This window comes from Scyliorhinus canicula, chromosome 16 (assembly GCF_902713615.1).
Source record: "Scyliorhinus canicula chromosome 16, sScyCan1.1, whole genome shotgun sequence".
NCBI lineage: Eukaryota > Metazoa > Chordata > Chondrichthyes > Carcharhiniformes > Scyliorhinidae > Scyliorhinus > Scyliorhinus canicula.
The window spans coordinates 88,155,680-88,170,448 of NC_052161.1; the positions used below are offsets into that span (position 1 = coordinate 88,155,680).

Sequence of the window (14,769 nt, forward strand, 5' to 3'; positions counted from 1 at the left end):
TCACGTATGATGCTCATGCCACGGATCTGCCTGTGCTGGCTCCAGACGATGTTCGCGTTCAGCTGCCTGAGGGCGGTTGGTCAGCTCCAGTTGTTGTTGTCAGACAGGCTGCTCCCAGGTCTTTCGTTGTCCAAATGGCCGATGACTCCATTTTACAGTGCAACAGGAGGGCGCTGCGTAAAGTTCCCTGCCCATCACCCGACCGCACTTCTCCGCATGTCACCATGCCTCTTCCGGATGTCTTGCACCACGAGGCCACCGATCTGGCAGCGATCCCGTCTGTCCACAAGGCCACCGAGATGGCAGTCATCCCGCCTGTCCAGGTGCCGGCTTCCCCCCCTCCACCTCTGCGGCGATCGACGAGAATTCGTTGCCCATCACAAAGACTGATTCTTTTGACTTAAATCTTGTAAATTTTGTTCAGTTTGCTCTGTATCTGCACAATAGACACCTTCCCATGTACATATGTTCATTCATTCCCCACTTGTACATAGTTATGCATGCATATACAGCCACGTTCCAAAATTTATTTTAAAAAGGGGAGATGTTATAATATCCACTCATGTATATCATGAGATGCAGACAGGCAGTGATTTACACACAGGATGACCAATGAACACACACAACACAGAACAACCAATCACCAGACAGGACACCACCACTATAAAGCCCACAGGCATTAAGGCTCTCTCTCTCTTACAGGACACGGCTCGGCCCTAGTCACAGTGCATAGGCCAATGAACATCATCACCATGTGATAGAGAGCTAGTCTGTTTAAGCCAGTAGGAGATTATCAGTTAGGTTAATAGAGTGTCAACCCACAGCAGATTATGTACAGCAATCAACAGGTTCAATAAAACAGTGTTGGACCATCTCCTGTGTCGGAAGCCTGTTTTTCATTTTACTGCATCCAGTTGCAGTCGATGTTAGACCAGCACAGAAAACACATCAGACAGAACCCGGTTACAATTAGAGTATGAAAGGGAATTTCTGAAAATGGAGATGAAGCAGAAAGAAATGGAAGTAAGGAGAAGGAAAGAGAGCGAGGGTTTGAACTTTGCGGTACTGGCACAGAGTGGAAAGCTGCCAGAAAGTAGAGGGGAGCCAAATCCTAGAACAGAACTTAGTGGTGATATGTTTAAGTTTATACAGGGTCTCTCTAAATTTGAAGAGAAAGAAGGAGAAACATTCTTTCGGGTTTTTGAGAAAAGAGCGACCTAATTAGAGTGGCCAAAAGAGAAGTGGACATTACCCCTGCAGAGTAAGTTAACAGAGAGGGCACAGAACGTTTATGTCAGAACAGGAGTCTAGAGATTATGACACAATAAAAAAGGCCATTCTAGATGCATATGAATTGGCTCGCGAAGCATATGGACAAAAATTCCGGAATTTGAAGATACTTTCAGGACAGATTTATGCAGAATTAGAGGGGTTAAGCAGAACAATTTTAATAGATGGGTGCGAGCTTTGGGAGTTTCGACTATCTATGAGGCTCTGAGAGAGGTTATTCTCTCAGAGGAGTTAAGAATTCCTTACCTTCAATAATAAGAACCCATGTTGAAGACCAGAGGGTACAAACTGTTAGGCAAGCAGCAATTATGGCTGACGATTATGAGCTAATCCATAAAGTTAAACTTTTGTTCCATCGTCCCCATAATTTTGAAAAGGGGAGGAAGTGGGAGAGTGAGGGGGTGGCAGGTGGGGAATGAATAGCTGGGAAGGCTCCAAGACCTCTGCATCAGACCAGGAAGGGTGGGGGTGGAAGTGAGACTTGGGAGATTCAGTCGGCATGCTGGAAGTTGCAGGGGAAGCCCATGGTCCTGGCGGGGGTTCGGAAGGAGGATTCTGAGAAAGGAGCAAAAGTGGAGAATGCTCTGGTGCAGACTGGAGCGCTAACTGGACTTAGGAGACCTAAGGTAAACACTGCTGTGGGAGCAGGTGTAGAGAAAGAGGTAGATGTAAGATATACCGGTTTTGTGTCACCCCATTTTCCTCGACAGAGGTAGCCAAACCCATAACAATTTTAAGAGACACAGGTGCTACTCAAACTCTTGTGCTGGAGAGGGATTTGATTTTTCCTCCAGGAAGCTCAGTGAAAGCTGAGGTATTGGTGAATGGGATGGGTGGAAGTTGTATCCCAGTTCCATTGTATAAAGTACAGTTAGAGTGTGATTTAGTGTCAGGACCGGTAGTTGTTGGAGTGGTTAAAGAATTCCTAGTGGAAGCAATAGACTTAGTTCTGGGGAACGATTGAGCAGGAGTGAAGGTTGTAGCTTCACCCTGGTTACAGAGAGTCTGGAGGAAGTACTGCAGTTCATCCCTGAAATGCCAATGAAGGCAGGAGGGAGCCAGGAAGAATCATTGGGCAGTAGAGGACTTAGAGAAAGAGGTGTTGATCGCTGTTGAGCATGTTTCAAGTGACCATGGTAGTGACCCAGGTCCCGAGCATTTTCAGACTGACGATGACCATATGGCTGAGGAATTAGACAAGAGCCTTGACTTTGACTTTGGTTCTGATTATGAGGTGCTGGGAAACAATTGTTGCAAGAATGTTGATGAGGTGAAGGAGTCAGACGAAGGTTTTGACTTCGACCTAGGTCCCAGTTACGAAGTGATGGTGAATGGTTGTTGTCAGAGTGATAGTAGGGAGGAAGAGTCAGGCGACAGTCTTGACTTTGATCTTGGGTCTGACTATGATGCAATGATAGACAGTTGTTTCCGAGTAGACTCATCACCAATTGAACTTGGACAAATAGCGAACAATACTTCCAAAGCTAGTAAAGGATCTAGTAACCTGGAGGAGGTAGGTGAAGTGGACAAGCCAAAAGGTAGTTTGTTACCGCTTCTTGAGATAACCCCATTGCCATTCCCTTCAGGCGGAAGAAGTTCCCAGAGCAGCTTACTCTGATGGTAAGTGTAATAACCTGTAGTAACCTGCACAGGACTCATCCAGCTTGGAATGATTGTTTCCCGTGCTCAATTGGACTAAGTTAAACCAGCACTAGCATAAAAGGCTGGCAGTTGTAGAGCCAGCTAAATAGGAATGAGGACCAGGTAACCAGGCCCTGTGCATTTATAATGATATTGCTGAAATAAAGGACTTTTAAAAAGCTCCTTGGACTCCCCTGGCTTTATCGCAGAAAGTATACCTGACTGCACAGCATCAGTTAGTCAGGACAAGGGCGGCATGGTGGCGCAGTGGTTAGCACTGCAGCCTCATGGAGCTGAGGATCCAGGTTCAATTCCGGCCCCAGGTCACTGTCCATTTGGAGTTTGCACATTCACCCTGTGTCTGCATAGGTCTCACCCCCACAACCCAAAAGATGTGCAGGATAGGTGGGTTGGCCATGCTAAATTGCCCCTTAATTGGAAAAAAAAAAGATAATTAGGTACACTAGATTTATTTTTTTTTAAGTTAGTCAGGACGAGGACCATAAGGACTGGGCAGTGATACCAAGCGAGTGGCTAGTCAACCCACAACCTTTTGAAGGTTTACAGTATCTTTTTGAGGTAGCAGAGGTTGATAGCCAAGAAGGTAGTAGTTGGCCATCAATCCTTTTTGGGAGTTAAGGGAAAGGTGGTTGTTGAATCCTGTAGTGGTTCTGCAGGAGGCCAGGAAGCCCACACTGGTTGGAGAGTCAGTGACGTTCCATACTCTGATTCTGAAAGTAGGGGCACGGGTGGTGGTTATGAAAACTCCGATGGGGAGGTAAAAGTTTCCACCCTGGGAATAGTGCCTGTTGAGCCAATTAACATTGAGAGGTCTGACCCCTCAGCAGCTCCTGTTGCTGAAGGTGGCTCAGTGAAGGCCAAGGGGAAATGTAGGGCCGGTGAGGTTGATAACAGTCTATTGGTTACGGGTGAACCCACTACTTCATTCAGCATTGACAACTCTACTCACGGTCTTGTAGGAAACCCTCCAGGTTTGTGCAGAAGTTCACCAGACAATCAGGGAGGCTTGTTCGTGTTACCTGAGGGACAGCAAGAGACAGGTCTAGAGCAGGTGCAACAGGAATGTAGATGAAGGTGTAACAAAGCACCAGGAAACAGTCTGTCCACTACCCCTGTTGTGGACCTCCAACCTTTTGAACCACCAAAGCCACCTCCATCTCGACTACAGCCACAGAGACTGGCTCAGTTGGAAACTGAGGAGCAATGCATGTTGGACATGTTACAGGGATAACCCTGTTTTTTAAAATAAATTTAGAGTACCCAATTCATTTTTTCCAATTAAGGGGCAATTTAGCGTGGCCAATCCACCTAGCCTGCACATCTTTTGGGTTGTGGGGGGTGAAACCCCTGCAGACACGGGAAGAATGTGCAAACTCCACACGGACAGTGACCCAGAGCCGGGATCGAACCTGGGACCTGGGCGCCGTGAGGCAGCAGGGCTAACCCACTGCGTCACCGTGCTGCCCCTTGGGGATTACCCTGTTATGGTGCGCAGAACTCCAAGGAGTGTCTTGGAAGTTGACAGCCATGTTGGACAGCGAATCGGTGCTGGCCGCCCCGGACATCTGCGGACAACTGCCACCTACTGACGTTTACAAAGACATTTAAAACCCAGAATGCAAGAGGTTACTGACAGAGTCAGTACAACAATCATTTGTTGTAAAAACTGTATATATATATTTTCTACAAATACTTTGTCAGACATTTGAAGGTTAAGCTGTTGGTAATGCTGAAACTGGGCAGGGGATTGTACTGGGACTAGTTTAGACAGGTATGCGTGGATGATATGTGTCTTGCATACCTCGTAATGAAACGTTCATGTCCTGACATTTCCTTCTTTTAGCGGGGGAGGTATGTTAAGATACTGTTGTGAAACCCTTTTTGCCTGCTCTGTGTTTTCCTTTTTGAAGTGTTGGCTAGTGTAGACTTGAGAGATGAACAGACACTTCCAACACTGATGAAGGTTCAACTCAATTTTATTAACTACTTCTAACTAACTAACACACGAGGACTGTGGGTCTAAATAATGCTAACTTGAATTAGAGACCTAAGCCTTGTCCGAACCAGTTGATTCTCTCAGCACGTGGTGTGAGTCCGTGCTGGGCTGGATGAGTTCTTGTTACACCTGAGAGGCAGCACCCAGAATGAGCGGGAACCGTGATGCCCTCTGCCTTTATAGTGTGTGTATTCTAACTGGTGATTGGCTGCGGTGTTTGTACATGTTGATTGGTCCCTGTGTGTGTCCATCAGTGTGTGTCTGCACCATGGTATACTGGTATATATTATGACACTTTTTATCCCCTCCCTGTTGCCTACCTTCTGGTTAAGCTGCTGCAATGTTACTACACCATCTAGGATTTCTGTTTAAGCTACAGATTTTAGGCGGTGGGTGGGGGGAAGAGGGAAATGGGTGAGGTTGGAGGAGTCCTCTGGTAACGGAAAGGCCTTCCGGTCCATCGCCACGGCAGTGCTCCCATCGGTTATATACACGTCCAGCCCAGTGGTGGTAGCCGCATTGAATACATGGAACCAAATGAAGCGGCATTTCAGTCTAACCGAGATGTCCCCCATGGCCCCCATCTGCAGCAACCACAAATTCTGACCAGCCACGCTCGATGCCACCTTTACAAAATGGAGACAGAAGGGGGGAACGCTAGCAGTCAGTGGCTTTTACATATCGGACAGACTCGCGACCGTGGGCGAACTGACAGAGAGCCTGGAACTACCGACAGGACAGGAACACTGGGCACCTCCAAATCAAACACTATTTCTGCAAGGAGACGGCAAGATACCTCAGGGCTCAGAGAGACACATTACTGGAGGAACTAATAAACGTGGACAGTAAGTAGGAGGTGAACTGTGGGAAAATATATGGATGGTTGCTGGATAGGGCAAGACTACCACTGGACGAAGCCCCTCAAAAATGGGAGGGTGAATTGGGGACAGAATTGGGTTAGGGACTCTGGAAAGAAGCATTGAGCAGGGCAAACTCCACCTCCTCCTGTGCCAGGCTAAGCCTCAGGCAGTTCAAAGTGGTGCACTTATGTTATTCTCTAAGTCTGAATGAAGACTGGAGACTTACAGTTAACACAAACACTTTATTCAAAGTGTTCGTTCTGCTTCCAGAGCTCAACTAGATGGAAAACAGTCAAGAGGTATGACCAGTGAAACTAAGGTAAGCTGCCTATGCTGAGCTGTCTCTGTCTGCTGCTGCTCACTAGCCCTGTGCTTCTGAAAGAGGCAGATCCTCCCTTGGGCTCGACCCTTTATACCCGTCTCTGATGCTGCCCTCTAGTGGTGCTGTGGCTGTTACATCTGTGCTGCAGTCCCTGGTGTATGTGCAGATGTATGTACAGATGTACAGATCACTACATCCCCCCCCTTTTGATTTGATATGTTTCCTAATCTGGCCACAAGAAAACTGTACAGAACAAGTGGTGAGAATATGCAAATCTGCACACTGCGAAAATGATAAAGTAATACAGAAACAATTAACAGTGTTATGAGTCCATCGTTAGAAATGTTCATATTCGTCTTGTGGGTGTGTTGAAGTGTCGTTCAAATCTAGCCAGTCGGGTGCCTCATAGCTTCTGCTGGAGCGTCGTAACGGTGGAGGTGTGGATGATGGTTTGATGTCATCAAGAGTACTGCCTGGCGTTGTCTGGCTAGGAACGTCCTGTGGACTAATGGACTTGGTCAAGTCCAGTGTGGGAAACACCGGCGTTTTAGGCCGAAGCATTAACAGATCCCGGCGGTTATGCCGAAAGAGTACTCCCGCTGACGATTTGACAATGTAGGACCGCGGTGCCTCCTGCCTGATCATCGTGGCTGACTCAGACCATCCGCCTTCTGGGTCCCTGATTCTGACGATGTCGCCCATGTTCAGTGGCTTGAGTGGGATCACATGTTGATCGTAGTATTGTTTTTGTTTGGACCGTAGTATCCGCATTTTGTCGAGTACCAGAGCGTTATTGGGGTCTTGGAATTGAATCGCCGGTAGGGTTGTCCGGATGTCCCTGCCGAGGAGCATCTGTACTGGCGACAGTCCTGAGCTCAATGGGGTTGCTCGGTATGATAACAGCGCTAGGTTGATGTCCGAGCGTGAATCTGTTGCCTTGCTAATAAGCCGTTTAACAATGTAGACACCTTTTTCCACTTTCCCATTTGACTGTGGGTAGCGCGGACTGGATGTCACATGCTGAAAGCTGTAGCTGTCTGAGAACTCTTTCCATTCCCAGCTCGCGAAGCAGGGACCATTATCTGACATCACCGCACGTGGGATTCCATGTCGCGCGAATGTCTCCTGGCACGCCTTGATTACAGATGAAGACTTGAGATCAGGGAGTTTCAGTACCTCCGGATAGTTTGAGTAATAGTCCATGATCAAGACGTAATCAGACCCTGTGGCATGAAATAGGTCAATGCCCACTTTTGTCCACGGCGCCATTGTGAGTTTGTGTTGCTGCAGTGGTTCTTTACACTGTGCGGGTTGATGTCTTTGACAGGTGTCACATGTCATGACCATGTCCGTTATGTCTTGATTCATGCCGGGCCAGTACACAGCCTGTTGTGTTCGCCTTTTGCATTTCTCAATGCCTAGGGGGCCTTCATGAATCTTGCGTAGCATCTCGGCGCGGAGTGTGTCCGGAATCACAATCTGCGCATTGCGTAGCAGCAGGCCGTCAACTTCAATCAGTTCTGACTTGACATTCTGAAATTGTGGACATTGTCCCCTCGTCCAACTGTGCTGGAGTAGGTGCAGCACCCTCCGTAAGGTTGCATCTTTCTGCGTCTCCTGTCGGATTAGGCAAAGCTTCGCATCCGAAGCAGGCAAATGAAATGAAAAAATGAAATGAAAATCACTTATTATCACAAGTAGGCTTCAAATTAAGTTACTGTGAGACGGGGCAGCACGGTGGCACAGTGGTTAGCATTGCTGCCTACGGCGCTGAGGACCCGGGTTCGAATCCCGGCCCTGGGTCACTGTCTGTGTGGAGTTTGCACATTCTCCCCGTGTCTGCGTGGGTTTCGCCCCCACAACCCAAAGATGCGCAGGTTAGGTGGATTGGCCATGCTAAATTGCCCCTTAATTTGAAAATAAAAAATAAAAATAATTGGGTACTCTAAATTTAAAAAAGAAAAGTTACTGTGAGACGCCCCTAGTCGCCACATTCCGGCGCCTGTTCGGGGAGGCTGGTAATGGGAATTGAACCGTGCTGCTGGCCTGCCCTGGTCTGCTTTCAAAGCCAGCGATTTAGCCCAGTGTGCTAAACCAGCCCCTCCATGCATAACTGTGTTTGGGCCTCGATTTCTCTGGCGGGGGCTGGTGGTGTGCTGTCAGTGCCAATTGATCGGGACAGTGCGTCGGCAATGGCAAGGTCTCATCCCAGGGTGTATACTAGGGTGAAATCTCCATACCTTCGCAGCTTCATCATGATGCGCTGCAGACGAGGTGTCATGTCATTCAGATCCTTGTCTATGATATGGACCAACGGTCTGTGGTCGGTTTCCACTATGAACATGCGCAGGCCGTACATAGTCATGGAACTTCAGAATCCCAGTGAGGAGTCCGAGACATTCTTTTTCAATCTGTGCATATCTGTACTCAGTTGGGGTCATGGCCCTGGATGTGTATGCCACCGGGACCCAGTCAGGCTGGTTGTCCTGTTGGAGGAGAACGGCGCCAATCCCGTCCTGGCTGGCGTCATTGGAGATCTTGGTGGGTGTGGTTGCGTCAGAGAAAGCAAGGGTCGGTGCCCTCGCTAGTTGCTCTTTGAGATCCACCCATTCATTTTGGTGACGTTGTGCCCACTCAAACGCAGTGGTCTTTCGTAGGAGATTGCGTAAAGCTGCCGTCCGTGTGGACAGGTTTGGGATGAACCTGCTGAGGAAGTTGACGAAGCCCAGAAATCGTAACACCGCCTTCTTGTCCTGTGGTGTCTTCATGGTCCAGATTGCAGCGATTTTCGCCTCATCAGGGCTGACACCCTGAGACGATATGGTATCACCCAAAAAGGTTACAGACTCCTGTGCAAATGCGCAGTTTGTCTGGTTTAGTTTCAGACCATCCTTTGAAAGACCTTCTTCAGATGACAGAGGTTCTTCTTCAGTGGTGGGCCATACGATGATGTCATCCACATAAACTCTGACACCCTCGATGCCCTCGGTCATTTGCTCCATTATCCTGTGGAAAATCTCTGTCGCAGAGATGATGCCAAAGGGCATGCGATTGAAGCAGAAACGTCCAAATGGCGTGTTGAACGTACACAGTAATCTGCTCGAGTCATCGAGCTGTATCTGCCAAAACCCCTGCGAGGCGTCGCGTTTGGTGAAGATACGAGCATTCACCATCTCAGGTGTGATCTCTTCACGCTTGGGGATGGGGTAGTGTTCCCGGCGAATGTTCTGGTTCAGGTCCTTCGGATCTATGCATATGCGAAGATCTCCAGAAGGTTTCTTAACACAGACAATGGAGCTAACCCAGTCCGCGGCTGCGTGACTCGCGATATTACGCCTTGTGACTGCAGTCTGTTGAGTTCCGCTTTCAACTTCTCCCGCAGTGGAGTTGGAACCCTCCTGGGCGGCTGAATGACGTGTTTGCCGTCTGTTTTCAGCACGATTTTGTATTGGCAGGGTAGAGTGCCCATGCCTTTAAATACTTTGTGGTATTCTTGTAGCATGCTGTGGTTTTCAGCTTCCAGGCTTGATGGATCCTGGGTGTGCCTGTAAATGCGCTGCACCAGCCGCAAGTCTTTGCAGGCCTGAGCGCCTAACAGTGATGATTTATTGTTGTCTACAATCTCGAATCGTAGCTGCTTGCGTATCGTCTTGTTGTCCACCCGGAGATGGCACAATCCCTTTGAGGCGATCTGATTGCCGTTGTAGTCCTTCAGCCGACATACAGCGAGTATTATTTCATGGTCTCCTGGAATTGAATGGAGATCCTTGCTTGTGAGGAGGTTGCCACACTTTAAACATTGTTTTCCAGAAGCTGGACATTGTCCTTTTAAGTGGGCGTATCAGCAGCGGGACACGTCATGACGCTGTCCCTCCACGCTCGCGCATGCGCAGTAGGCCTTTCTTCCATGTCAAATCTTTGGGAGAACTGCGCATGCGTGTGGCCTGCATCCAGGTTTGCGCGCGCGGGATTGCCGTTCGAGGAGCGCCTTCTGGAAGCCTGGGCCACCATTTTGATGGGCTTGACCTCGTGGTGAAGGCCTTGGTCCCAGTAAGTAAATTCCTCATATTCTTCTTTACTTTTTTCATGAGTAGTGCATCTTTGCATGGCAGTTTCTAGGGTTAGATCTTTGTGTTTAAGTAAGGATTTTCAAAGTCTCTCATCATTTATATACTAATGACTATCTGGTCTCTGATGAGGGAGTCGCGGAGGTTTTCAAAGTTGCAGGATTGGGCTCGTAATTTTAAATCAGTTACAAAATTGCTGAAAGATCCTCCTGGTTTTTGCAAGCGCCTGGTGAACTTGAATCTTTCAAATATCTCATTGACTTCAGATTGACAGTGGGTTTCAATTTTTTAGATGATTATTTCCAGCTTGCCCTTGTCCTCCCCTGCCAGGTAGGTAAAGGAATTATATATTTCTAATGCCTGCGGCCCAGCCAGGGATGAGAGCAAGGCTATCTTCCTGGCATCAGACCCCGAGGTTAGATCCCTAGCTTCTAGATATATGTTGAACTGTTGTATAAAAAGTTTCCAATTGGAATGCATATTACCCCAGTGGTCTTGAGCAGGGATGGAGGTTGGATTAGGTCCATCGTGCCGATTGGTATCTGAAGGGTCCGAATGCTGCGAAGCCTTCCGTGGTCGAATGTCTGGTTTAAGTCCCCTTCTCTTCCTGGTGTCTAGCTAGCTTGCTGAAATCACTCCTGGCACCATATGTTATTCTCTAAGTCTGAATGAAGACTGGAGACTTCCAGTTAACACAAATACTTTATTCAGTAGGTTTGTTCTGCTTCCAGAGCTCAACTAGATGTAAAACAGCCAAGAGGTATGAGCAGTGAAGCTAAGGTAAGCTGCCTATGCTGAGCTGTCTCTGTCTGCTGCTGCTCCCTAGCCCTGTGCTTCTGAAAGAGGCGGATCCTCCCTTGGGCTGGACCCTTTATACCCGTCTCTGATGCTGCCCTCTAGTGGTGCTGTGGCTGTTACATCTGTGCTGCAGTCCCTGGTCTATGTGCAGATATATGGGCAGATGTACAGATCACTACAGCACTGAGCGCACGTAATCAGAACCCGAATGAGCAGGTTCTTCCGGGAGGTGGAGGATTAATGTAAATGGTGTCAGGGAGGCCCGGCCAACCACCCCCACACGTTCTGGGCCTGCCTCAGACCTGTCAGGTTCTGGACAGCCTTTTTCGAAGCGATGTCCAAGGTTGTGGGGGTGAGGGTGGAGCTGTGCCCGAGAGAGGCCGGCTTCAGGCTATTGGACCAACCAGAACCACACGTGAGGAAGAGGGCCGATGCCCTTGCTTTTGCTTCCTTAATCGCGCGCCAGAGAATCCTGCTCCGCTGCTGATCAGCAGCACCACCCACGGTTACAGACTGCCTGGCAGACCTGGTGGCATTTCTCCACCTGGAGAAGATCAATACACCATCCGAGGGGCAGTCAAGGGCTTCCACAAAGCATGGGGGTCATTCGTAAGCCTGTTCCAAGAGCTGCTTGAGACCAATAGCGACTAGGAAGAGGGGGGTGGGGGGAGGGGGGGGGGGGTGGAGAGAGAGGGAGCTAAAACAAAGGAGGACTCACAAAATGGAAAGGAACAGAGTGGGAAAGAGAAAGAAGGGAACCAAAGGGAATCACAGAATAAAGCATGGAGAAAAAGGGAGGAGGGGTGGAACCATGTAGCCCCCACATCCCTCCCCACAACAATTAAAAACCACAACAGAACAAAGTGGAACGCAGTATGTGATGCCAGAGGCAGAAGGCAGCTCTCAGGGGGAAAAGTAAGTTACCAATGGAGGAAAGGAAGGGGACACTTAAGCTGTTACTCTGTAAAAATTGGAAAATAAAAATATTTTAAAGAAAAATCATTATTTGTAAATTCACTTACGTTGTGACCCCGGGTCGAGGGGGGCCCGGGAACTGACCGCGCTCGACCAGGGTCCTGACACCCTGAGGTAAAGGGCACCGACATACTCCAGTCAGTGTACAGGTATCTCCCTGAGAGAGGGGACTGAGAGACACCAGTCAGTGTACAGATATCTCCCTGAGAGAGGGGACTGAGAGACTCCAGTCAGTGTACAGATATCTCTCTGAGAGAGAGGGGGGACTGACAGACACCAGTCAGTGTACAGATATCTCCCTGAGAGAGGGGACTGAGAGACACCAGTCAGTGTACAGATATCTCCCTGAGAGAGGGGACTGAGAGACACCAGTCAGTGTACAGATATCTCCCTGAGAGAGGGGACTGAGAGACACCAGTCAGTGTACAGATATCTCCCTGAGAGAGAGGGGCCTGAGAGACACCAGTCAGTGTACAGATATCTCCCTGAGAGAGAGGGGACTGAGAGACACCAGTCAGTGCACAGATATCTCCCTGAGAGAGGGCACTGAGAGACAGCAGTCAGTGCACAGATATCTCCCTGAGAGAGAGAGGGGACTGAGAGAAACCAGTCAGTGTACAGATATCTCCCTGAGAGAGAGAGAGAGGGGACTGAGAGACACCAGTCAGTGTACAGATATCTCCCTGAGAGAGAGGGGACTGAGAGACACCAGTCAGTGCACAGATATCTCCCTGAGAGAGAGAGGACTGAGAGACACCAGTCAGTGTACAGATATCTCCCTGAGAGAGGGGACTGAGAGACACCAGTCAGTGTACAGATATCTCCCTGAGAGAGAGGGAACTGTGAAACACCAGTGTGCAGAAATATCTCTGAGAGAAGGACTGGACTATGAGACACCAGTCAGTGTACAGATATCTCCTTGAGAGACAGAGGACTGAGAGACACCAGTCAGTGTACAGATATTTCCCTGAGAGAGAGGGGACTGAGAGACACCAGTCAGTGTAGATATCTCCCTGAGAGAGAGGGGGGATTGAGAGACACCAGTCAGTGTACAGGTATCTCCCTGAGAGAGAAGGGACGGAGAGACACCAGTCAGTGTACAGATATCTCCCTGAGACAGAGAGAGGATTGAGAGAAACCAGTCACTGTACAGGTATCTCCCTAAGTGGGAGAGGGGACTGACAGGCACCAGGCAGCGTACAGAAATCTCCCTGAGGGAGAGGACTGAGTGCCGCTATTCACTCTACAAATATCTCCCTGCGAGAGAGATATGGGACTCAGAGTCAGAAGTCAGTATACAGATGTCTCCCTGAGAGAGGGTCTATGTTGAGACACTGGTCAGTGCACAGAGATCTCCCTGAGAGAGATGGATCTGAGAGACACCAGTCAATGTAAAGACATCTCTGTGTGAGAGAGGGAAGGCACTGAGAGACACCAGTCAGTGTACAGACATCTCCCTGAGAGAAAGGGGACTGAGAGACACCAGTCAGTGTACAGACATCTCCCTGAGAGAAAGGGGACTGAGAGATAGCAGCCTGTGTACAGGTTGTGATATCATGGTTTTGTTGTAATTCACCGACTGACCACTAAGTTTCTCATTAGTATGTAAGTGAATGTTAGAGTCAGGTGACCCTTCAGACTGACTGGAAAGCTGGAAGGTTGCTTGTGCATGTTAATACTGTTATTGATCTGTTTTTTATATATAATTGACCCGCAGTTAATATTAATAAATTGTTTGTAGCTTCCGCTACAAGTGTTCTTGTATTATAAATCAGGCCATCCGACAAGGACATGACATGGTGCCAGGGTTGGATGGTATTGAACGCTGAAAAACAACCTGCCTCGAGGTCCACAGAGATTTGAAGATTTTGCAGATTGCCAGAATTAACAACAGGGAGATGTTGAAGCCAACAACGTGTCTCAGGTTTCACGGTAATGTGGACAGCAACTGCCAAGAGTTTAAACAGCAATTTAACCTGTTTCTTACTGCAGTAAATTTAGGAGATCAATCAGATTTATGTAAGGTAGCGATGCCCCTAACAGCGGCAGAGCCTGGAGCAATTGCTGTGTTTAATCTGTTTAAATTTGTAAACAATGGAGATAGTAAAAAATGTAACAAAGTAATTTGAAGATCTGATGCACATTGCACCCCCAGAAGGAATGAAATTGATGAACGCTATGTGTTTATATCACGTTTATAGAAGACAGAAGAGTCCATAGATCATTTCATCACTGATTTAAAGTTAAAAGATAAAGTCTGTAATTTTTCTGTGGTGGAAGCTTCCATGATTCGGGACCAGATTGTGTTTGGTGTGAATGACAATAAGCTGAGGAAATGGTTGCTGAGGGAATCGGAGCTGCTTCGGAACAAACAGTTACGATTTGTCAGACTCACGAGCTGGCAGCCCAGCATTGTGAAATGTTGCTCAGTAATGGTGGCTTCTTATTGGAGAGAAAACTCCGGTTGCCGCCGTTTTTCCAAAAAAGCGGGAAACTTCTAAAAAATGGTGGGAAAGTTCCTGCAGCACCTCGCACACAAACAAACAGGTTAAAGATCAGGGCAAAGTATTCCTATGTAATAGATGTGGTCAAAGGCACAAATTAAAGCAGTCCAGCGTTTAGCAAGTTTTTTCCAAATGCAAAGAAAAAGAATTGTCACTCTAAGCTCAACCCCAGATCAGTCAGCACAGTGGAAGTCGCACACTCCAGTGATGAAACATCATTGTTTATTGGAGTAATAACAGAGAAAGAATTTTTTAAAAAGGAAAACTGACACTCTATTTAAAATAAATGCAGTTG

General features: G+C 48.1%; 1 long non-coding RNA gene across 1 annotated transcript; it reads left to right on the forward strand.

Annotated features, from left to right (window-relative positions):
• The first annotated feature begins 9,512 nt into the window (after nucleotides 1-9,512).
• LOC119950687 lies at nucleotides 9,513-14,239 on the forward strand. Its single transcript, XR_005457389.1, has 2 exons — nucleotides 9,513-10,180; nucleotides 13,712-14,239. It is a non-coding gene; the product is annotated as an uncharacterized LOC119950687 (long non-coding RNA).
• The last annotated feature ends 530 nt before the right edge of the window (nucleotides 14,240-14,769 follow it).